The sequence below is a fragment of the Pseudochaenichthys georgianus genome, unplaced genomic scaffold (assembly GCF_902827115.2).
Source record: "Pseudochaenichthys georgianus unplaced genomic scaffold, fPseGeo1.2 scaffold_415_arrow_ctg1, whole genome shotgun sequence".
Lineage (NCBI taxonomy): Eukaryota > Metazoa > Chordata > Actinopteri > Perciformes > Channichthyidae > Pseudochaenichthys > Pseudochaenichthys georgianus.
The window spans coordinates 7180-33516 of record NW_027262980.1 but is presented as its reverse complement, the minus strand read 5'-3'; the positions used below and the strand labels follow the sequence as shown (position 1 = coordinate 33516).

General features: G+C 41.1%; 1 pseudogene; it reads left to right on the top strand.

Moving 5' to 3' along the window:
* The window catches only part of LOC117442351 (zinc finger transcription factor Trps1-like), a 69789-nt pseudogene extending 47313 nt beyond the window's left edge, over window positions 1-22476 (top strand).
* Window positions 22477-26337: the final 3861 nt, after the last annotated feature.

Sequence of the window (26337 nt, the reverse complement as noted above, 5' to 3'; positions counted from 1 at the left end):
ACCTAAAGAATATATCTATGATTAAAAGACTAATGTCACAGCAGGATTTGGAAAAACTTGTCCATGCTTTTATCTTCAATAGACTCGACTACTGCAATGGTGTCTTCACAGGTCTCACTAAAAAATCTATTAGAAAGCTGCAGCTGATTCAGAACGCCGCTGCTCGAGTCCTCACTAACACTAAGAAAGTGGATCACATCACTCCTTTTCTGAAGTCTTTACACTGGCTTCCTGTGTGTCAAAGAATATATTTCAAAATACTGCTGCTGGTTTATAAAGCACTGAATGGTTTAGGCCCAAAATACATTTCTGACCTCCTGCTAAATTATGAACCATCCAGATCTCTCAGGTCTTCAGGGACTGGTCAACTTTCTGTCTCCAGAGTCAGAACTAAACATGGTAAAGCAGCGTTCAGTTATTATGCTCCAAATATCTGGAACAAACTCCCAGAAACCTGCAGGTCCGCTGCAACTCTTACTACTTTTAAATCCAGGCTGAAGACTTTTCTTTTTTGTCGCTGCTTTTAATTGAACTATTCATATCTTAGACTGCACTGTAACTTTTATCCATGTATTTTTTCTTGTAATGTTTATTTTATTAGCTTTTCTTTTTAATGACTGATTTTAAATGCCATTTTCTTAATGTCTTTCATTTTTTGTAAAGCACTTTGGATTGCCTTGTGTTGAAAAGTGCTATATAAATAAACTTGCCTTGCCTTATGTACAAATGACATCTTGTCTAAACATCAGTCAGGCTTCAGAAAGCAACACAGCATCATCACTGCCACAATGAAAGTGGTGAATGATGTGGCGAGTATTTTAGATAATACGCAGAGTTGTGCAGCTCTATTTATTGACCTTTCAAAAGCGTTTGACACCGTCGATCATCACATTTTAAAGCAGAGGCTAGCCAGTATAGGCATGTCCAGCCATGCAGTGGGGTGGTTTGTAAACTACCTCTCTGAAAGGTCCCAATGTGTTCATTTTGATGGGCTGTCTTCTGAGTGGTTGAACATTGCTAATGGTGTTCCTCAAGGTTCTGTTTTAGGTCCACATTTATTCTCCATCTACATCAACAGTTTAGGTGAAAATGTGGATGAAGCTACTTTACATTTTTATGCGGACGATACCATGATGTACTGTGCAGATCCCTCGATTAAGGAGGCTGGTGTTAAATTACAGGCTGTCTTTAACATTATTCAGACTCAGCTCTCTGAACTAAAGCTTCTTTTAAATGTTGAGAAAACCAAGGTAATGCTCTTTTCTAAAGCTAAAAAGACACCAGAGCCTGTTTTAGATATTGTAACTACGCAAGGAATAACACTTGAAGTGGTTACCTGTTACAAATACCTTGGTATCTGGCTTGATGATTGTCTCACTTTTAAACTTCATGTCAATAACCTGCTTAAAAAGCTGAGGGTTAGGCTAGGTTTCTTTGACAGGAACAAGTCCTGTTTCTCGCTTGAGGCCAGGAAAAGGCTAGTCACTGTGACCTTTTTACCTGTGCTGGACTATGGTGATTTGATGTATATGAATGCACCTGCCAATTGCCTGGTCAAGTTAGATGCTGCGTATCACAATGCACTGAGATTTGTGACAAACTGTAAAGCATTAACCCATCACTGTACCCTGTATGCAAGGGCTGGTTTGCTTTCACTAACTGTACAGAGGCTCAGTCACTGGTACATTTTTATATACAAAGCCATGTTAGGGAAACTTCCATCCTACATCTGCTCCCTGATCTCACGGAAAATTGTAAGTGGCTACTGCCTGAGATCGAATGCTGTGGTTTTATTAAATGTGCCAACTGCTAGGACTGTCTTAGGGAAGACAGCTTTTAGATGCGCAGCTCCTCTGTCTTGGAATAGTCTGCAAATTAAATGGAAACTGAACAATCTGGTGCCACTAAATGTTTTTAAAGCTCGGTTGGATGCTAGTCAATCGGAAGCTATTGGTACCTGTTTATGTGGATAATTATGTAAATGATGCTGTATGATGTCCTTTTGTTGTTCTATTTATGTTTTTATGTTTCATGTGGAACTACTTGAGCAGGTCTCCCTTGAAAAAGAGATCAATGATCTCAATGGGATTTATCTGTATAAATAAAGGTTTGAAATTAAATGAAACCAGTGCTGCCTTTAACTTCCCAAAGGGCTAAACAGCCCCCTACAGAGTATTACCCAAACACACACACGTGCACAAACACACACACGCAATACAGTCCTCTGCTTCCCAGACCCTGTGTGGTGCAGTAATCCAATGTCCAAAATTCGAGGTCAGACTCCTCTAATAGACTTTTAATAAAGTTTGTTCGGTAGGGTTTTGGGGGGAGGTAGTCTGTGAGTGTGTATTTCTCTTCATAAAGGATTCATGCAGCCTTCCCCGAGGGGTCTGAGTTTGTTGGGGGGGGTATTGTACCTTCCACGGTTTGTTTCTGGATCTCTGTTTTCTGCTGTGAGCACTTTACAGCAGGTAATCGAGCACAATATTGCTTACTTATTTACTTTATAGAACAACACGCATATATCAAAATTCGCAAGTGCAACAACATTATAAAAGACAAAGAAAAAAGAGATCTGCTGACCAACACAGCTCATTTAAGAACTTGTGAGATTTCGCTAACGGGCACTTTTTCTTTCTTCTCCAGTCTTTACAATATGCGTTTCAATCAACATTGCTTAACACGAAGCAAAGACACAGCCATGTTAAAGCTAAGACCCAAATACATTTGAACTCATCAGAACTGCATAAATAGTTGTTTTTTACTTTGGTTGGTCTTAGAATCGCAGGTATGATTGTGCTCATTGTTATTTATACTTAATTACAACAAGACCTATTAGAATAATGATTTTGAAAGTTGTGCATGCATCTCAAATTGAAGATATTAAAAAGAAAAAGACAGATCTAGCTTTAAGAAACAGAGTATATTTGAAAAACCAGTCCTATTTGAATGTTGTCTCCATAAAAAAAACTCACAATGGAAACAAGTAGCCGGATTTTTCTTCACACCAACATGCATTCACATTAAATAACTTCCATATTAAAGAAAAAACGCCATTCAAGCAGAATAATTAAATCCCTGCTATCAACATTTACAAGTTTACACGTGCACACACATGCACATTCCTACAAACACATGGAGGTTCGTGTGAGGATAGCCCAGAGTGGAGTAGAGAAATGGAGATTGAGAGACTGGAGCACAGAAGAGGGAGGGGACATGTACAGGAGTGGGTGTGAGATTAATTGAGAGAGTGAGATGAAAGATGGGCAGATAGGGAGAGGGGCAGAGAGAGGGAGGTGTGTTCACCACATCGATTAGTGTGTGTGTGAGGAGGAGACCACTACATACTGGGGAGAAGTAAGCAAAGAAAAGGCAGAGGAGAAACAGAGGGAGGTATTGAAATGTGAACCTCTGATTAAGTTCGACATTTAAGATGACATATTTTGCATGCTGTTACCCCATTACAAATGAGTCCTACACATAGGGAGAGGGTGTCTGCATGTGTGTGTGCGTGTGATTTGCTTGATCGGTGGCAGGAATGAATACGGCCCCAGCTACCCAGCAGATGAAGAGTGTGTGTGTGTGTGTGTGTGTGTGTGTGTGTGTGTGTGTGTAAAAAAAGACTTCTGGCATTGATTAGGGGCCTCGCAGGCAACTGAAAGCTTTTAGTCTTAAAGTGGCAGGTGGACTCTGTCTCGCACTGATTTTAGTTGTCCTCCACTCTCTCTCTCCCTCCTTCTGTTTCTCTCTTCACCCCCCCCTCCCAAACTCCAATTAGACTCCTACCTCTGCAAAATCAATTCCAAGCTATTACTTGTTCCCTAAAAAACATGCTGACTATTTTCCCCCCATATCCCTGTGTATGATTAATTCTCCAATCCAACGCTCGAACTAAGCATAACATAGAGGCGAACACTTGTGGATGATTTCTATTATTATCCCACCGCTCTAAATAGGCTCGGTTTCACGGCCTGATCTGCTTTGTCTGTGTTGGAACTAAAGCGGTCATGTCGAGCTTTCATTAATATGTTCTTCAGCTGCTTTCACTGACACGTACCCTAAAGCTACAAGCCATTTCAGCGTGACGGCCATTTTGTGCTTAAGTGGCCGTCCTACAGGTCTGTGACGCTTTCAGATGAATAAATGACAGCGGAGGGATGCAACAGTCATGAAAGCTTTAATATTTGCAACACCAATAACAACAACAGCTGGTGTCTGCCTGGTCCCTCCAGGGGAAACCCTTTATACCAGCAGGAAGTGATTTAGCAATTTGACAGCTATAGTATGGCATTTATTCAAGGTAGAAAAACAATATTTAAGCATGGACAGCAAACAAAAACCATAACCTATTATATTGTGTAACAATTGACATTCAGAAATGTCCTTCCTTATTTGACAATATTGGTCAAATTATCTGTTGATTTAACTTATCTGTAAAATAAATTAATCTGCCAGAAATGTATGCATGTTATTGTCTGAAGTGTTAGCAAACTCAACACTTTAAAATGTGCAGTTTTTATAGAGCATATTCTTTGATCATTAACTTTCTGCTCACATATCCAACCTTATCTTTAGTGCGATGGTAAGGAGGAAGTAGGAATATGTTAAGTCAGGTTGCTCTCATATGAATCCATCTAATGAAATAATTTCTCACTCCTAGTGAATCTGTGTAATTTATTCAGTGTGCCATTTGGCCCGGACAGCTCGCCCCCACATGTCCACACTTTCTTACTCACCACTGTTTTCTATCACCTTATAGAAAATTCAATTAAAAGATGACCTTTTGGAAATAATATTGTATTAGTTCAATTGAACCAGGAAGCTTCACAGTGGCTTTCAGATGCAACCAGCTGACCTGACACACAAACCCATCGTGATATTACGGACAGAATACTCCCAAAATGTGTTCAAAGGTTGTTGTTTTTTTGGAGTAACTTTGAAGGATGAGAATAGGATGTATGTCAAAAGCATTGTGCTGTAACGTTTACTCACTTTGGAGATTAGGGAAAGTTTTAAAGTAGATATTATAATAGTGGTACCTTTTGGGGATGCTTATTAGTATGTCGAGTTCATCTGCTTTTTGCTTCTTGCCTTTTTTCTATCCTTTGCTCCAATTTCTATCTACCCATTTCCCCAGACAATCTCTCTTTTTTCTTTTTAAATGAAGAAAGAATATTCTCTTTACTGTCTCCTCCTCTTGAAGCTCGTGTCCTCCTTCCATTTACCATCTTTGCTTTTCATTTTAATTAAAAATCCTTACCTTCTTCCTCCCTTTTCCCTTCTATCCTCTGGTAAACATACAATCTCCTCAGTGTATCTACCTTTTAAATCAACTAACATTGAATCACATGGACAGAGATGGCAGCACAAGAACAAGTAAGGACACAGGAAATGTAGACACAAAGATTTGAGACAATAATAAGAAGAGACAGAATGACGCAGATTGAGAAAAAGAAAGAAAAGCTTGAGAGAGATCTCTCTGTGTAACGAGACCTTGCCTTCAGCGTTATTTCTTCATATGTTGCACATTAATCCTTTGTTTATGAAAGATGGAGATGCCAACTATAGCTGTCCCACAGGAAAGGGAAGAGCAGAGCTATCTGAAGGCAGCAGAAATATGTGACTGTGTGAAGACAGGTTATCAAACCCATCCATTACACTGACTCTATAATATGCATTTAGAGAATCAGCTTGGAGTCACTGGATGATGGCAGTTGAAATGTACGGGTAATCTATTTCTTCCATTAGTGAGATCTTACTTTGGCTCTGAAAGAAAAATGCTTTCTTTGATTTCTCCTGAGTTACATTAATTTTAGCGTTCTTCTGTGATAATCCTGAACGCATGATGTGGTTGTATCAGCGTTACATAACATTCACACAACTCCAATGTTACATGAAACACAAAGACCCTTTTTTATTGCATGGCAAATGATGGTAGATGTTTACCATCAATTTTCCTTTATGGTGATTACTCATTGGATAGAGAATTAAAGCCCACTATTTTTTTTGTAATCCTATTTGTTGGATTGATGTATCATACAATTATGTCCAAAACATTTTTCTTACAGCTTTTTAATATTATAGTTTTTTCCCTTATTTTTTACAAGTTATGGAAACTGAGTATCAGTGAGGTTTTTATTTTAGTTTTGGTTGTTTTCGTATCTTGTTGGAGGGATTAATTGCAGTGAAACTAATTTACCAAACGGCAATAAATAACCTTTTAACAGAGGACACTCCAAAATGGTTCCCTTACCTTGTTCAGATATCTGACTGACAGAAACATCCCACTCCCCTCAGTTACTCCTTCAGTAGATGTCTTGAGGTGATTATTGGCAATTTCAGATAAAAGCCTCACTTGCATCGGGACTAATTGTACTTGATGGAAATGATTAACTGTCACATTTATCCTCTCTGTGGTGTTGAGGCCATTGTGGTGTATAGGGTCTAATTGCAGCTAGTAGCAGTAGTTGTTATGTGGTATGTTGTGGTGGGTTATACCTAATTGTAGTTGATAGTAATGGTTCCAGTCTGTGTATACAGCCTGAAGCAGACAAAGGCTGTACTGCGACACACACACACACACACACACACACACACACACACACACACACACACACACACACACACACACACACACACACACACACACACACACACACACACACACACACACACACACACACACACACACACACACACACACACACACACACACACACACACACACACACACACACACACACACACACACACACACACACACACATCCAGAGACAGGCACATATGGCACAGTCTTTTAACACACACCTCTTCCTCTTGCCGACATCCTGGAGCGCAGCAGACATATGCAAATGTACTTGTGATGCCAATGTCAATAAATGATAGACGGCAATGTCACTCTTACTAATTCCCTTCCTGTTCTGTTAACTAAAATAGTTCATCGTGTTGTGATTAGCGCTTCGATGAAACTTTTTGAGTCATCACTGAAATCATAGGGGGCCGATGGAAACACAGTTAGGTCAGTCGGGGCTTCTTAGGTCGGGATTTCGCCTTCATTGCTTTACCACAGCGATCTGTAGTTTTCCACTGTGTGAGTGAATGATGAATTCTGACTGGGTGTGGTGGACATTAGATGAGATTTTCCTATGCTCCCTGCTCACACACACACACACACACACACACACACACACACACACACACACACACACACACACACACACACACACACACACACACACACACACACACACACACACACACACACACACACACACACACACACACACACACACACACACACACACACACACACACACACACACACACACACACACAGTGCCATGGCTGGTCTAGGCGTGGGCCCTTTCAGACATAAATTGCTTTATTTTAATAGTTGTATGGTAGAGAAAGAAGGAAAGAGAGAAAATGGTAAAAGGCTATATAGAGCACATTGGATTCAACAAAGAAAGCACTGCTCTTTCTCTCCGTGTGTTTTATTTTCTCTTTTTCTTCCTAATTCACTGGATTACATTACAGGGTTTTTAAATCAGGGTCCTTTCAATATGTTTATGTCCATCTCCATGTGTTTGTTTGGGGTTATGTGATTATCTGTTTCAACTACATTCCCTTGTACTTCTCTTTCTTTAGAAGTGTGAGTGTTTTGATTCCGATGTGCTCTGACTGTTTGCAGTCTGCTATCAGTAAAGGACAGCAAGCATTTATCTCTCACACTAACACAGAGGCAGTCACAGGGTCGCACGCATGCTATCTCATTCCACACACACACACACACACACACACACACACACACACACACACACACACACACACACACACACACACACACACACACACACACACACACACACACACACACACACACACACACACACACACACACACACACACACACACACACACACACACACACACACACACACACACACACACACACACACACACACATTCAGCATGTTTCCCCCTCATGTTGTATTGATCTAAAAGTGATCAGTTGTTGGCGTCTATCAGGCATGTGTTGGGTTTCACTGTGTTTATTACCACACACACACACACACACACACACACACACACACACACACACACACACACACACACACACACACACACACACACACACACACACACACACACACACACACAGCACCAGCCTATGGGTCAATGGGTTGACTGGGATTACCACTGAATATGAACTGAATTACTACAAATAAACATGCGTGCTCTCTCTCTCACACACACACACACACACACACACACACACACACACACACACACTCGCGCAGTATCTCTCTGTCATGACTCTGTTGTGAACAGAACAACCACAATTGTTCTCTTTTCAAACAAAAGGAACATTATGGTTTAACATAAAACACATGGTTAGTTATTTGATGGCTTTGTATAGTGATTATAAGGGAGGGGAGGGACAGTGGGGGAAGAGGGACAACAGAGGGGGGAGATGGCAGCAACAGAAAAAAACATTTTAATGATGAAATTATTGTTGACATGTGAAAGAGGGCACTAGAGAATTTTAAATAACGGACTGAAACGCAAGGTAAATGCATTTGTAAGTGCTTTTTTTTGCTTAAAGATGTATTTTACACTGATTATAATGGTGGTGAAGGGTTGATGTAGAGAAAATCTGAGTAATGGGATTTAAAATGAGAGAGAAATCAGACAAAAGGAGAATAAAGACGAGCTGGGAAAATGAAGGACAGGAGGTGACGCAGGAGAGATGAGAAAATGAACATTTTGGGAGCCAGAAAATGAATGAAAGGCAGAGATGCAGGAAAGAAAGAGACATGTTGAGTGCTGGAGGGGATGAATTGCAGTCTGCCGCCTCGCTCATCCATCTTTCTGATATTGGGTGTGGGGTTTGATGTGGTTGTCTGTTGGCCTCTCTCCCCGTCTCGCTCTCATCTCCCCGTCTCCCCCATTTCTGCCTCACCCTCTATCCACCACCCCTCCCTCTCAGTCCCTCTGATATGGTTTGCATTTTGATGTGGTCATGTGTTGAAGATTCTCACGGATGGTTTCCATAACGATAAAAAGATTCACTCCCTGGTTTAAGCGCGGGATAAAAAGGCAGAAAGGTTGCACTTAAGGATGCGACAAACATCCCCACACACCCCCCTGGAAAAATGTCTCACAGCTGAGATGTTTCTGATTTGCCGGGACTGTTTTTCTTTGACGAGGTTTGTGGTTGAGGATTGTCACAGATTTTAGCATTCACAGAAGTTTGTAAATTGAATCAAAGCTGTTCTGTACACATACATCATTGTCAAAAAACTGTATTTGCTTGCGTTTGTGTCTGTCCTCCATATTATATTGTCGGAGTCGTGCAGACACCTTGGATCTCTTAGTTTCTTGATTTAAAGGGATTATGAAAATCTGCTCGATATTTTCATCTCAAGCAGAACTTGTATTCATAAACAATGCATAGTCTTTATGCTTCAGTCAATGCCAACAAAACATAAAACTGACTTTGTTTCTGTCTCTTTTCATTTTTCAGAGATGGTGAGGAAGAAGAATCCCCCTATCCGGAGTGTGGGAGGTGAGGAGGAGGAGGAGGAAGAAGAGGGGAGGAGGCCAGCAGGAGAAGAGGAAGAGGAAGGAGAGGAGGAGGGGAGAGTAGGAGCGGAGGCCGAACGAATAAACCGACCCTCCGAACCAGAGTCCTCCGATCGGATCAGAGGAGATCAGGAGGAAGAGGAGGGGGAGAGCGAGTGCGTGTCCTCGTCCGTCTCTCCTTCATCCGTCGGCGAGCCCTACAGCAATGAAGAGAGAGGGGGGAGGAGGAGAAGGGGAGGGGGGAGAGCCAGAAAGGCAGGAGCGGCACTGACTGACAGACCCGAGAGCCAGTCGGAGGCTGAGGATGGTGAGAAGGGGGTAGATGAGGGGGAGAGGAGCGACAGAGACGGAGGGGAGGCCGACCATCTCTCCGCTCCCCACCTCCTTCTCCCCAGACAGGAAGGAGAGGAGGAGTCGACAACCGACACCCCTCCGCTGTCCTCCAGCCCCTCGCCCAAACTCCAGGACTTCAAGTGCAACGTGTGCGGTTACGGTTACTATGGCAACGACCCCGCTGACCTGGTGAAGCACTTTAGGAAGTATCACCTGGGTCTGCACAACCGCACACGGCAGGATGCTGCCCTCGACACACACATCCTGGCCCTCCACAACATGGCCCCCCAACACACACCTCTAGGTAACTCCAGCTCGATGTCTTCACTTGAGTTGCTTTTTATCCATGGTGTTTTATATTTGCAGCTCTTATATCCACATTTGCATGAAATAGCTGTAAATATATAAACATTCTGGATACACTGCTGGATCAAGTTTTCTTAAATTGTAGGGGAACGTTTTATTTATTTAGATTTTGTCGAGGTGTTTTTTCAGTATGCTCCGATTGCAGTTGTCTTCAACAATAACTTGTTGATCTAAAGTTTTCCTTCTTCCCAGAAATCAGACATATCCTGACATTTGTGTGTCTCCGGCAGTCTGACCCCTCTCTGTTTATCTTCTACACCTCTGACCCCTGCTTGTGTTTCTGCTCCCAGATATACAGGCAGGACAGGGCCAGAGGATCCAAGCCAAAGAGTTGGGGAAGACCAGACCAGATGTGCACATTCAACAGCACAGGGCTGTTATGATGAATGGCACATATGACATACAGGTAAGCACTCCACACAGTCAAAAGCACAAATAAATAGATTTAAAATGTGTGATGTTGCACACCTTTCCCCCCCCCCACTCGCACTAAAAATGCATGCGTCTAAATCTAAGTAAAAAGAAAAGTGATAACAAAAAACCATAGAGGAAATTACTTATTAAAAATGGCTCAACTGTTCTTGTTTGGCATTGAATTAACTGGAAAGAGGGTAAAGCAGTCAACAGATGGAACTTAGACTAGCTTGTTGAGTAAAATCCTTGTTCTCCTCAGTCCAATAAAAAGCCTGAATTATTAGAAAAGTGTACAGTTGGGGCATTTGCTGTACGTTGATTTAGTTTAATATATCTATGTTCTTCTGTGAGAGGACCATTTTCTATGTTTACAGTGGCTGCAAACAATGTGTGGTCATTTCATTAAAGTTCACTTTCAAAGCAGACCAAACGGACATTCAATTCAAAAGATAAGATACCACTGGTGTCATAGCAACAGAGATGGATCCATAAATATATATCCAATAGTGATAGTGACCAGCTTTGAAAAACACAGAAAGATCTACAGCTTTAGATACAATGCAGTACTAATGCATCCGTTTAACATCTTTGCATCTGCTTTTCATTCATTATTTACAAAAAAATGCCTTCCGTTCTGTGACAGAAAAATTCAGAATATGTAGCATTCCTCTCATTGATATCAAAGTTACTTGGACTGTTTCTACTTGTGTTTGAACAATACCCGACTTTTAAAAGACATTGCAATAACACTCACATTGCTGCATGATATAGTTTGACATACTGTATTAGAAAACCTTAAAGAACTCAGTATGGGTTAGAAACTTTGATGCAAAACACTTGACACATTGATTGAGTTAACAATTCACAATAAGCATTTCTTGTAATAAATCTGTGAATCTGGGCCCATAACTGAACTGGGTAATTTATTGAGTCGAGCAATCTGCAACAGATTTGTAACGGAGTGTGTGTGATTTGGACAGAGAGGCATTGTGGTGCACGTTATAAAGTTTTATGGACTGACAGATGGATAGACAGACACAGAAAAGTAGGAAAATAGCGCACCTGGCAACGGGCTGCACAGACATGTACATCCGTGCTCCGGCACACACACTCTAATACACACAGGTTCACAGTCTGCTTCACAATTCACTTAGAGGCAATGCATTTGTACATACACAAGCACCGTATTCATCATAGTGTTTTAAATGATGGCTAATAAATGCATATCCTGCGCTAATCCCTCATATTCAGGACTCAATTTGTAAAGAATTTTAACAAGGACCGGTATCCGTTGGGAGCTGCTTAGCAGGATAATGACAGGAATTCATACTTCCTTCAAGAGAAATGTCTTTCATATATTAAAAGATGATTTAATTTGTACGTTGTTATATAATACTCCATCAGAGCACATTCAAAAGTCAAATTAAATTCACACCTGCAGTCTGGACAAAACAGATCTGACAATCAATGTGTGGATACATGCATGGCTTCAATGATTTAGTCCTTTTTATGTTTACTAAACATTAAAATCAATAGTTGTTATTGTAGTCAATACAGCCTCAGACACAGTACATTTTAGATGTATGCATTTATATTCTATCAAACTCGCTCTAATTTACACTGATGCTACTTTTTAAACACATATATTGAACATCATGCTTTATATAATCACTTTAATGACGGTAGTTATAATGTAATTGTTTTGAAAGGCAGCAGAATGGGTGGTTTTCTGTTAGCTGAATAACTGGAAGTGTCAGACGGGCCTTTATCAGGTCATCGTGCGCAAATGAGATGGTCAGAATGAGACATTGAGTTGCTCTAATGTAGCAGGAAAATGTATCTACCGTCAGAGATTGTAGAATTACCCAAAGCATTTTTGGCCTCATCGAATTGAATGAATGTGTTTACTTACCGAGTTGATTTCAAGTTTCATGTTCTGTACATATATTGCTGCCTCATAATTGTTTTCCATGATTTTGGAGGTTATAATATCCCATTTCCCATCAGCTAATAAGCCATTTCACATATAACTTCCCAAATAACCATAAAATAGAATTTGCCTCAGACTTAAAAATTGCGTCAACGTTAAGGACGTTACAGTTGCGTGAACAGTAGGGTTTTGTCTGAAGAATTTAAACAAGATGATCTAACAAACGTGCGTGCCTATGTGTTTATGTGTGCACGTATAATGCATAAGGAATAGTCATGGAGTTCCATTTCACTTTAAGAAGTCTGTAATGGCAGTAAGTCACGTAATGGACGCAGATACACACAGCAGTCAAGCACACACACGCACCAATTCAGAAATAGAAAATCCAGTGGGCTTAAGTCGTCATTATGAAGAAAAAGTGAAAGTATAAGAAAAAAACGAATGAAAGGGGTCTCTATTCTCTCCATCCCTCGCTTGCTTTTTCTCTCTCCCGCCCACGTTTGGAAAATTCCATGTTGTCATTTGCTAAGGCGAGATGCCCTGTCAACCAATGACATTGCGGGAAAGGAGACTGGGAGGAGAGGGATATGGGAGAGAAGGAAAGAGAGATGGAGGAGGAAAGGTTAAAAGAGAGTGGAAGAGACAGACAGAAAGGCTTTGAAACCAGTACTTATAATCGACTGTAAGGCAGTGTAATGAAACAGCTGTCAGACACGTTTAACTTTCTTTTTCTGTCTCTGTTCTCCAGTCGTCTCTCTCATAATTTGTCTTTGTCTTTCCTTCACCTTCTCCCTCTTTTCTTTGCCCACTACTTCTTACTCCACCTCTCTGTTCCTCGACTTTTCTTTCAACGTATCTTTGTTTCTCTCTATATCCTTCCCTCTCCCTCTCATGTTCCCCTTTGTGTCTTTCTGTCCAGTCTGGCTTGCTATAATGACTTGATGTTTGGCTATTCACTAATTGCCAAGGCAGGGTCTGTGGGACATGATGATTGGATGATTGCTTTTATGAGATCACACACAGTAATAACTCTCATTTAGCCTTCAAAATGTATTCCCTTAATAAAGCTGAAATGTTCAAACATACATTAAGCAATACTTATTTTGCTCTTTTTGTCGCATGATCTAAAAACAAAAATAATCCTCGCCAATTAAAGCATGTAGATAAAAAGAAAGGCACTAAAGACAGACTTTAGTGCCTTTCTTTTTATCTACATGCTTTAATTACTGTATACGAGCTCAGGCAATAACTGTGAGTTATTATTATTTCCTGCTCCTTGTCCATAAAAAAACAGTGAGAGTTTAAATAATCTGGTTTTAAATGTGAAAAGGGAGAAAGAATAATTTCTTCAGTGGTATTTTTCAGATGAGTACAAATGATGACCTGGATGGCAAGAACAAATGAATAATAGAAGATTCATTTTGAAAGTACATTAATGTTTCAGAGTTCATAATGAAGAGCATGAAGAGAAAGTGTACGCAATAATGTAATAATTAAGATAATAACCAAAACGACATTTGCACTTGAAGTATCAAGCTTAATGTAAAAAATGATATAACCATATGTCCTAGCTCACTTAAAATGAAGCTTACCGGTTGCATTTTGTTCTTGCCAAACCTCCATTGAAAGACTGCTAATAGTCAGCATTAAATCAAAGATCTGTAAAGATACAAATCTTACGTCTAATGTCAGTGTCAGACTCGCCAGCATGCCTGCGCACCAGTATAGTCAGCAGCACAACATAATCTCCTACAGTCAAGGGGCTAACCTAATAAAAAACAGACGAGTGTCAGGTTGCTCGCTCAGTAATGCAAAATCTTGGCCTGATACTTTGGATACTACAGTAGAGCCTGATAGATTTGTTATTGGTCAGTTGGTTTGAGCAGCCTTTAATTATCTACAGTGACATGTAGAAAATGATGGATTACCTTTGTTGTGAGCTCATTTCACGCGTCTCTCAAACATATACTGCCCAGGATTTAGAAATGACATTGATGAATGTATTATTTGGTGGTAATGGGGGTGTTGCCAAGTCATGTTTCTTTTACTTCACCCATATCTTTTTGAAATTGAAGTTGTATGTCTGTAGGATAAATATGATTTTTATCCAGATGTTACAGTTTTCTTTGTCTTTCTTTTTTCTGCCTGTCAACAGGTGACGCTAGGTGGCACGCTAATTGGGATTGGCCGAAAGACCTCTGACTGCCAGGGGAACACAAAGTACTTTCGCTGCAAGTTCTGCAACTTCACCTACATGGGCAGTAATTCTTTAGAACTTGAACAACATTTTGTGTCCTCGCATCCAAATAAAGTTAAAACTCCGCCAACCACTCCCCTGCTGGCCTCCATTAACCTGGCAACGCACGACAACCAGGGGAAGGGGAGGAGTCAAATCTTGGATGGAGCCGAGCGAGTCGCAGTGAGAGCGGAAGACGATTCCTTGGCCGGGTACTACATCCCAGTCAGGGCGTGTTCTGATTCGTCCAGCTGGACAGGGGAGCCGGGTCACGATGCTGTGCAGACGTATTATTGGTGTAAATTCTGTAGCTGGAGTTGTGAGTGGTCAGGAGGCTCAGAGAAGCTGTTGGAGCACTATGAACAAAGACACAGAATGAGCATGGGAGGGACGATGAGCCCCAGTAACTCTAGCCCTGGGGGGGTGGAGAGAGAGAGGGACAGAGGAGGGAGGAGAGAAGGAGGAGAGAGAGGCCACGTGTCCTCCAAAAGCCGCAAAGATCTATCATCCAACCCTTCTGGCACGAGCCAAGGTAATGAAACATGATAAAGTGAAATGTGGTTGTAATTGCTTCACGTGTTTTTCAGTAGAAAATGTCTACATTAATGGAGAATAAGATTAATGATCATGTGTAAGAAATAGCAGTCTGATGATTGTTAATTTGTATGATGCTCTTCCTCGAGACTGACTAGTTACAGTATTTGCTGTTAGAAGTACTACAATAACGCTTGACCCTTGCTTTTTATTGATTATAGTGCTCGACACGACTTGCCTCTCCTTGTTTCACAAATTCCTGACTCTTGTTTTTCTATCCAAACACAGTTTTATTTAACAGACCTTTGCTCTGTTTTCTGCTCCTAGGAGACCCAAACAGCAGTGATTCAGAAGCAGTCGTGACCAGTTATAACTGTCAGTTGTGTGATTTCCGGTACTCTATGGCCCACAGTGCTGATGTGATCGTAGTAGCACCGTTACTACTGCACTACCAGCACAATCACTCCATCCACCGCTGCTGCATTCAGCACTGCATGTACTGTCCACAGGGCCTCTGTCAGCCCCAGAAGCACCTTGGGGAGGTGAGATTAATCAAATATTCAAATGTTTATTTGCTCGGTGTATTGGTGTTTGCTTGGCAATTAGAATTGAGCTGTTCTGTAAGCACAAGAAAATAAACTGTAATATATGAAGTGTAAAAGTTAATTGTTCCAATTTGCAGCCTGGTTACAATTCCCCCTATCCACCTACACACACTCCACACCCTCCTTTGTGCCAGCTGCCAAACGAGGGCTGCTGCAGAAGTTACAAATACAAAAAGGATGGTTAACAGCCAGAATTGGGGGTGGCGTCATTCAGTCAATGATGCACATTCATACTGGTCCCCTCTGACATCTACTGTGTAAAACACAATCCCATCACAACAAGAGTAAACAAAGTCAAAATTCACCTCGTGCACAGTTTTATCAGTCACTAAAACATGCAAAGATCCATGCTACTTCTCACTAAACATTGTGTCATCAATAGGTGTCTCACCCCTTTGCCTGTCGGAAACCCACCTGCCCTAAGTGCTGCTCCAAGTTTTCTACGTCCACCAAGCAGCAGGACAGCATGGGATCAAAACCTGCCACCTCCACCTCCCCCAGCATGACCCCACCTTATCCTCGGGGTGACTCTGGTGTGATTTCAGGATCAAGTTCTCACCTCTCTAACCCTGCACATCCTGTCGTCACACAAGGTATTCAAAGGCATACATTATCGGGCAGGTTTTGTCTTTAGTCAATAGGCAAGGCAAGTTTATTTATATAGCACCTTTCAACACAAGGCAATTCAAAGTGCTTTACAAAAATGAAAGACATTAAGAGCATTAAGAAACATATTATAAAATGGCATTTAAAAATACTCTTTTAAAAGCAAAGATATAAAATGGCATTTAAAAACACTAATTTAAAAGCACAGATAATGCAACATGAATAACAAAGGGACATGAATAAAAGTCACAGTGCAGTGTGAGATACACACATCTGACATGTTTAGGTCTGACTCTCAATCATTGCTAACTTTGAGCAGAAATAGTTTTATTTGACCTCACTTTCTTTCTACTTTCTTTTTGAACTGATCCTTTAGTTATTTCAAGTGTTTCATGCTAAACGAATCCCCCTTTAGACAATTCTAATCTGCAACCCAATATTCTGAAAATTCCACCAATAGAATCATCATCCTCATCTTTTTTCTCTTGGGTCCTTTTTTTTTTTATCCAGGTGTCACCCACTTGTGTGATCAGTGTGCGTTTGCCACCACCGACATCGACGTGTTGCTCCAGCACTACGAGAGCTGCCACACCCTGATCAACCTGAAGGGGGCATCCCCACATGTCAAGGCTGAAGAAGATGTTGGGGGCGACAAGGAAGGGGGGAGAGGAGAAGAGAAGGAGTACTCTTGTACAAAGTGTCACTTTATCACAGAAGTGGAAGAAGAGATTTTCAGACACTACAGGTAAGAGACATGGGATTGGAAAACATAAATATAATACTATTATTGGTATTTTATATAATTCCAAATGATGTTTTTCCTCCCAGGTTTTACTCATAGATATTCACAGATTTGTTGTTTTTCAGTATTTTACTATATCTATACTGAGTTGAGATACCAATTTTTGATTGGTCTCCAGATCTATAATAGTTTTGTTTCTGTTTGCAGTATGTCAGCCTGTGGATACCATCACTCATTTGTTTGCCCATTTCATTCTGTGATTTATGACATTGCCTTTTGTCAGTGCTAGAATCGTGTACATTTCAAACACTGACAGTTTGGAACTTATCAGAAGTTGAAAATGAGCCTCTCACTTTCTGTTCACCAGAAGATCAGCACCAGGTTCCCTTACCGGCTGAGCTACTATGGCTTAATCTAATCTTGGAATCAACTCTGTGACATGAAACTCTGAAAATCCATCAACGCCAGACTGGATATGGACAGTTTTCTTTAAGCATAAAAATTGATGCAGCAGAACCGGAGATTTCTTTTTTGATTCCACACATTCTTCCCTTCCAGAACCTGCTGCCTACGTTACGCACAATGCAACTTGACGGCTATATTTCACTCAGAGATTAGGTCGGGTTATAATAGCAGCAGGAAATGTAGCCTAGAGCAGCTAGCCTCAAGCACAGAAGAAGAGCAGGTACAGAGGCCAGATATATTTTCCCTTTTCAATTTTTGTGTTTCAGTTTTCCCCAAGTGATGCAATTTAAATTGCATGCAGCTCCCTCTGGAGCCACAACAGGCTTTATACAACTTGTTTTACTTCTGCAGTAATACTCCCCAAGACATGTATACAGACTTTGATTTATAAAATAGGTGTTATCTTATATTTATGACTGCAACTGGTACTTTTACTGACTATCCTTCCTGGAGCATCTTTGTCTAAAGAGGATCATCCTGTCAGTGTACAACCAAAAAACTAAAGATTGTTTGAACCCGTTTTATTTTTCATATGATGCTCACTTGCTCAGCAGTAAAACGCTGTCTTTTGATTGTATGTGTCTAACGGTAAATAAGTCAGAAGCTCAGTTTCACAGACTTTCAAAAGCCTGACTAGGTCAGACCAGACTCCAGAGCCAATGTGTTGCCCACACTCACACCCACACACACATGAGTTTACGGTGTCATAGCCAGAAAATGATAGAGAAGGCTATGAGTTGGGATGGGAAAAAGAGAAAGGGGTGGAGTGGGAAAGTAGGGACAGGATACAGACTGTGAGGCTGAAAGGGAAATCAGGATTGGGTGAAATCTTTTTGACTAAGTATTGATTTATATTGCAGATCTGAATTGCTTCTTGATATATGCTCATAAACAGAGTCACATACACAAGTTCTTGCTTTCAGGCACACACATAAACACACACAAAAAATGACAGTCTGACAGAGCCATCTAATACAGATTTCTGCTGCAAATCAATGAAAGATTGAAGCGTTTGATTCATTTCATGGTGAGAGCAGAAAAAAGAAGAAGATGGAATGAAGGAAAACAGTTACAGACAGACAGGGAAGAAAAAAAAGACGATATATTGTATGAGGCAAGGAGAAAGAAAGACAAAAAACCAAGGGTGAAAGTGAGAGAAAGGCGACAAAGCGAGAGGCAGAATGGGAGAGTGTGGAGGGGATTCAACAGTCCACTCACGTCCTTAACACAATCTTAGCTCTGAATCTCTTGAGTTAAAATCAAATAAAACTGAAATAAAGCCAAAAAGCCAATTTCTCACCACCAGTAAAAATCACCTGAACACTAAAGGATTCCAAGATCAAGTTTCAGACAACAAAATGCAGGATTTAATTGTAGGGTGCTCAGAACAAAGGCCTGAGGTGTCGGGGGAGAGAAGTTACCATGTGAAGCAAACTAATCAATCTCCCTTTCAACGTCTACACACAAACACCCTCACTGAGGTACTGAAGTGTGTAAGGTACAGACACAAACCCACAAGAGCACATGCACTTTCCTGTGATAGTTTAGAATGTTTGGGCTTCAAAACATTATTACACTTTCTAAACTCTTTTTAAAAACGTTTGGTATTGAATAAATACTGCCTTGCTCTCACTATAATTACTAGCACTTGGTTAGTGTGTGTATGTGTGTAGATGTGACACATGCCGGTGTGTGCTGACCTCAGAGACGGCAAGGGTTGTGACACTAAAAAAACACTTGTTATTTGAGAAATGTAGTAAATGCTGACCTATTAGATTGTCAACTTAAGGTGCACATACAAAAGCAAAACATGTGCAGGGTTGTCGCTACCATATTAAATGGCTTTTGTGAGCAGATTAAAAGCCTAAACGAATCAAATATGAAACTATGTTTTTATCTATATTAACAAGTTGAGTGTGAGCTATCATAAACGACGTATTCCACTACTACAAAAAGAACATTTAGGATAGAATGTTGTACCCGACATACACTAGCATTAATTCATATAATATGAAGAACCGAAAAAACATGTTATTTAAGGACAATTAAAACTGTATAAGTAATGCTTTTAGAGTGTTTCTTAATTTGTTTGATGTTCTGTTGCAAATATTCCTAGGACATCATTTAATTGAATGTATGTACGAACACATGGTGGTTGACAGTTTTCAGAGTAAAGGAGGATTGGATCATAACTTGTGTGGAATGGATGATTTGTTTATATATCTATATATATTATTTGTATTATTTATCATGTGTGTGTGTGTGAGAGGGAGTACCAGCGAAAGGGCATGCATATGTAGTGTGTGTGCGCATGTGTATGGTGATGACAAACAGAGAGGCCACTGTGTCTTTGTTCAGCATCTGGAGACATTTAAGTCCATTAGGTACAAGGTGTACTTTACTCACACACACATTTCACAAATTTCTACAAATACCTTGACTAGGTTGATCTTATCAAGATGCTTTTTAAAGCCTCAACTTGAATCTGTCATTACCTAGGAAGTTTGTTTTCTTCAGCACTGGATAAAGGGCAACATAGGGACAAAACAGTAACTAATGTATAGAGAAACTGAAGCAACAGAAAAAGGCACAGCACTGCATTTATTTTAAATGTATACATTTCATTGATTGAACCGACAAAAAATATGTCGGCCAGAACTGTTAGCCACCCTCTACAGTGGCCTTGAAGTCCATTTGCATTACTACATTTAAGCGGCCACTAAAAGGCCAGTGTTTGGTTTGTCTGTTCTGGGCTGATAGACATGTAGCTGGTGTGTGTGTGTGTGTGTGTGTGTGTGTGTGTGTGTGTGTGTGTGTGTGTGTGTGTGTGTGTGTGTGTGTGTGTGTGTGTGTGGTGTGTGTGTGTGTGTGTGTGTGTGTGTGTGTGTGTGTGTGTGTGTGTGTGTGTGTGTGTGTGTGTGTGTGTGTGTGTGTGTGTGTGTGTGTGTGTGTGTGTGTGTGTGTGTGTGTGTGTGTGTGTGTGTGTGTGTGTGTGTGTGTGTGTGTGTGTGTGTGTGTGTGTGTGTGTGTGTGTGTGTGTGTGTGTGTGTGTGTGTGTGTGTGTGTGTGTGTGTGTGTGTGTGTGTACAGTATATATACACTCACAAATGTGTATATGTATATTGGAAAGGTTTGACTTTTTACCTATAAGCCCTGAAAATATAGAAGCTGCCCATAATGTGCCCACCTACAGACGCCACATGCGGGAGTCCAAGTTCTTGTTATCGATGGTCAATTGATTATTCTCTTGGCCCGCACAGGAAGCATCAAAACAGTTTTTTGAGCCAGGAAAAACCCTGATGTTGTGCATCAAGTGTATAGCTGTTCAGTCAGAGCCTTGCTAACAGGAAGTGATGGTGGTTTGTTGATGGGTGATTAATTTCTTCTCATTCAAATTCATTTCCATTCATCGCAGTTTTGTCCTAATTCATAGTGATATAGTGGAACACTGAGTCACTTTTTGGCCGCGGCTCTGTGAAACTCTACCTGAGTGGTTGGAGGAAAGTGGATTTGTTTTCGTCCAAATGTGATCGATTGCAAACATTTTTGGAATGTCTTTCATATACAGCGCATTAAAAGCTATTGGAATGCTTTTTACAATTATAATCGATTGAAAGGTCAGACAAAATAATGTAGTTAAATGTTAATTCATTTGTAAAGTAACTATAACATTTGTTACCGTGATGACTTCTCACTCACTGTTGAATTAAAGATAACTCATAATAACAAAATACATTTTTCAACTGTTGAAAAACCTACAAAAACACCATTTATGTATATACTTAGGGTGGAATTATGCTGATCTGAATTTAAGTTTGTATTTATTTGTTGATCACTCACTCAGCTTTTCTCTCTCTCTGCAGGCGTGTCCACGCGTGTAGCCGTTGTCGGCGCTGTGATTTCACGGCTCCTGATTCGTCAGCCCTCCTCGACCATTTTAACTCTGCCCACTGCCATGACTCCTCTACCTCGTCATTGACTTCCTTACCCACCTCACTCACGCCTTCGTTAACACTCCTAGCCAATGGCTGCTCAGCTCCCTCTACCTTAGCCATTAAAGAGGAAAGCAAGGGGGATCTTCGCCTCCTTTACTCCCTTGCACCACCTGAGGGACGATTGGCCGAAGGAGGCCGAGAAGAGGCAGGACGGGTGGTAAAAAGTGAGGGAGGTGAGGAGAAAGAAAGAGAGCGGGAGAAAGGCTGGGTGCTTGGGGAGACGAGAGGACTGGGAGAGAGAGGAGGTGAGCAGGCCCACGGGTTACTCTGGGTGCCAAAGGAGCGAATGAGAACTGACAGAGGAGCAGGAGGTGGGAGCCCCTCTCTTTTCTCTTCCCCCCTCTCACTGTCATTTGTTTCAGCCAATCATGAGGCTTCGCAGCAGAAAAGAGGCGTGACTTCGCCTAGCATGGTTTTACCTGGGAGACACCAAGTCATTTTTGGGAGATACCAAGTCACTTTTGGGAGATGCCAGGCTGTATGGAGGAGGAAGGCCAGGAGGAGCCACTGCAGGTGCAGGTGGAGGGGAGAAACAGAGCCGGATGCACCCACAGTTCACAGGGGGAGGAGGTGGAGGAGGAGGAGGAGGAGGAGGAGGGAGTGGTGGAGGAGGAGGACAAGAGAAGGGAGGAGCCCCTAAAGAGGAGTCCCAATCCCTTCTACGGGTAAGTCAGAAAAAGTGCCCACCCTCTACTTCTCTCATTTTTAACATCCCTCTGTTTCACATTCACCTCATTCTCTCCTTCAGCCAAATCGTTCTCCCTTGTCTCATTTACACCCTGGTTTAAGCTTTGAGCTCTGACTCCCTGAAAGAAGGCCTTTGTAGCTCGATCTCTAAAGCCAGATCCTACCTGCTGAGAGCATTAGCTGTCAAAGTGCTTCTATTAATAGGCCTTCATCTTCGTTTCCTTTGAATCAGATGTGAGGATTAGACTTCATGCTGGGAACAGCTACAATGAGATCTCTAATTCTTCCCTCATATTTAAAGCTCTTGTGCAGATCGGCGAGCTAAGAGTGTACGAGCACCCCCACATTCTTGCGCTTGTTCATATCATATCTGAGCTTTTGTCCATGTGCGTAGGATCCACTGACATCATTTCCTTTCCCATATGTTGAATCCAACTTTTGTAAAATTAGAACATACATACTCACAACATAGAGTAACTTTCCTGTTGCTACAGCAACGGGGAGGCAAATTGACAGTTCCCATGGTTACCACCTGTCAGTCAGTTTCCTCCTCCTACTTAGCAGCCCACAATGCGTTTCTCTTCACAGTGATGTCATGGACTGGTTGGAACAGACTGTGGTTTGCCAGCGCCACAGAGCTTATTGGCTATGATCACATTAGATCAGAATAGACGTGTGTGTGTGTGTGTGTGTGTGTGTGTGTGTGTGTGTGTGTGTGTGTGTGTGTGTGTGTGTGTGTGTGTGTGTGTGTGTGTGTGTGTGTGTGTGTGTGTGTGTGTGTGTGTGTGTGTGTGTGTGTGTGTGTGTGTGTGTGTGTGTGTGTGTGTGTGTGTGTGTGTGTGTGTGTGTGTGTGTGTGTGTGTGTGTTATTGAGTTTAACAGTAGTGTTTGTGGTGTGTGTGTATATGTCAGTGTGTGAGAACTGTATGACTTATTTGTACAAGTTGTGGGTAGGTCGTGTGTTAGGTGTTGGCAGTAACTTGGCAGACTGGACTGGGTGGGGCAGCAAGAGGTTTACTCATTATCATGGGTGGGGCAGTGTGAGTCTGTCAGAGAGCAAGAGAGAGTGAGACAGAGGGAGAGACTGCATGCGTGAGAGAGAAGGGGGAGGAACAATTGGAGGAAGATTGGAAGAAGGGCTCAACAGAATTTGAGGGTTTGATTGAGGTTATCAAATACATTTTCAATTGCCATACATTTTTTACATTATCACCACAAACAATATTGTGTTTAAACGGAATGAATAGACAAGCAAAAAAAAGGCCGCACAGAATTCAAAAGTTGATTCAGAACTTCAATGTCATGAATGAAGCTTCATGGTTGGTGGGCGTTTTTGTCCATATCAAGAATATCCTTACTCTAGCTCCATACACATGAGATTAACATGGATCTTCTCATCTGACGGTGGGAATCAAAGTAAAGTCATGTATTTCACAATCTAACAGTGCCTTTATTCTTCTGTACCAGCTTTTTCCAAACTCTTCATTGAAACTATATGACGTTTACAGTGAGAAAAAACAGCCCAACCGAAATGTTTTTAAGGAGTTGCGCTGCAATTAAATGGGAATTTGAACATTTCCCCAGAATTCAGATACCAATATTTTAACTCTAGGGTTGCCTCTAAAATTCAAAGCATATTTATGTCAGTTCAAACAATGTATGGCTGCATATTGAGTTTGTAATGGTAGACCCATGTCCGCCAGTGTCCATGTAGACTGTATGTATCTAAATGATGTGTGTTTAGTGAGACAGGTGGTGAGTGTTTGAAGGTAGGGAGAATAAATAGAGACAGGGAGGAAAGAAAAACTATTTAATAATTCATTATAGATGCTACACATGAATTATTACTTAAATTGCCAGTGGTTTTGTGCCGCGTGAATAGCACATCTTGTCAATGCAAACAGACCGTTATAATTAATGTTAAACCTGAGATTCGACTAGAGAACAAATAAATAATAGAATAAAGGTCATGAGATCTCGGCATTGCACAAACAAACAAATCTCATCTTTAAAATCAACATTTGCCTTCATTGGTGAGAGAAAACAAATCCCCTCACAGTTCATTTGTGGGACTTTTACCTTTCTAGTATTGAACAAACAATGACAAATATGAAGAAAAACGATTATGCAATCTAATTTATAACACCCGCCATCACGGGCCATGGACTCACTTTTAAAATTAAATTTAAAGGTGGGGTAGGTAAGTTTCAGAAACCGGCTTGAGTGCACTAAAATTTGAAAGTACACAGCCGAAAAGAATCCGCCCCTTCCTTCAGACTTCCTTACAGAGCACCTCCTCCAACACACATGAACGCGCACATGACGTCAGCAGACTGTAGAAAGTGGCCGCCTGTTGCTGGCGAGTCATTGAAGTACTGCTGCAATGCACGAGATTGAAGGCTGACAGACAGGGCGGCAATCCAATCCGTTTAGCAGTATTACAGCTTCCACAGATGACATTTTTCTATGGATTTTTTGTCAAAGCACTTCAGATATTCATTGCTATCGGGATGTTAAGAGCATTCCATTGAATATAACAAAAAGTGTATCTCGAGCCGGTTTCTGAAACTTAACTACCCCACCTTTAAAGAAAAAAAAGAATTAGAATAATTTTTTTTATTTTTATTTTTAAAGTATCAAAATCGGATCTGATTTCGGTACGGATTTCGGTAATACCGGATACTGGTATGCATCCCTACCTTTTCTACTATATTTCTCCCTCTCCCCCCTCACTTGACAATATTTATTCTCAGTTTCCATGGCATGAGCTGACACATCTGAAACGCGTATAAAACCACACACACACACACGAACACAGGCTAAGGTTGAATCATCACTGGGAAGGGTAAGGGAGGGGCACTAATGCAAAGGATCATCCAAAACAGCCTAGTGCACACACCCACACACACACCGAAGAACACACATAGCACACACACAGACTTTTGCTCCAATTCAAAATGCAGCCTTTGACGCAACAGGGCTGAGTCTGAATTACAAAAGGTAAATCTGCCCAAAATACAAATTGACTCTTTTTAAATGGCAAGTTAGAAGCAGAGAGGGAGCAGGAGAGAGGGCTGAAGAGAGGGCTGAAGGAAGAGCAATGATGGAGGGAATGGGTTAGTAGGGATGGAGCGAAGGATTAAAAGGAGACAAAAAGCAGAAACAAAAGGCCCAAGTGATATTTCATCCAAACACTTAGGTTGTGAGTGTGTGTGTTGTTCTTATGTGCTTGTGTGTGTGTGGTTTTGCACTTTTGTGTGTCTTCAGAATCTTCACTTGTTTTTTTCTTTTCTCTTTGGCATCGACCCATCCCTCCCTTTTTTTATTTTCATTCTATTTCTTTTATTTTCCTTATTTCTCTCAAAGGACAACTCACCTGACACACAGTGATCGACACACACACACACACACACACACACACACACACACACACACACACACACACACACACACACACACACACACACACACACACACACACACACACACACACACACACACACACACACACACACACACACACACACACACACACTCAGTGAGCACAATCTGAATTATTAGTATTCTCACATAGGAGGCGTTTGCTTTGTAAAGAGGAGAGCATATTTTCTTTTGGAAGGCCTGATCTCTAATTCCTGCCCAGTGTTACCTTGTTGAGACATTGCACTGCAATAGGCTTTGTATTCATAAAGATGTATTGCATTGAGAAAAAAATGTTCTGATGTTTTGACTGACTGTATGAGGCAAGGATGGAAAGCATATTAGGGTTGGAGATGAAATAAAAGTAAAAGCTTGGTTAACATTTCAGTTTATAAATGGAATGAGGCAGACTTTGAGTA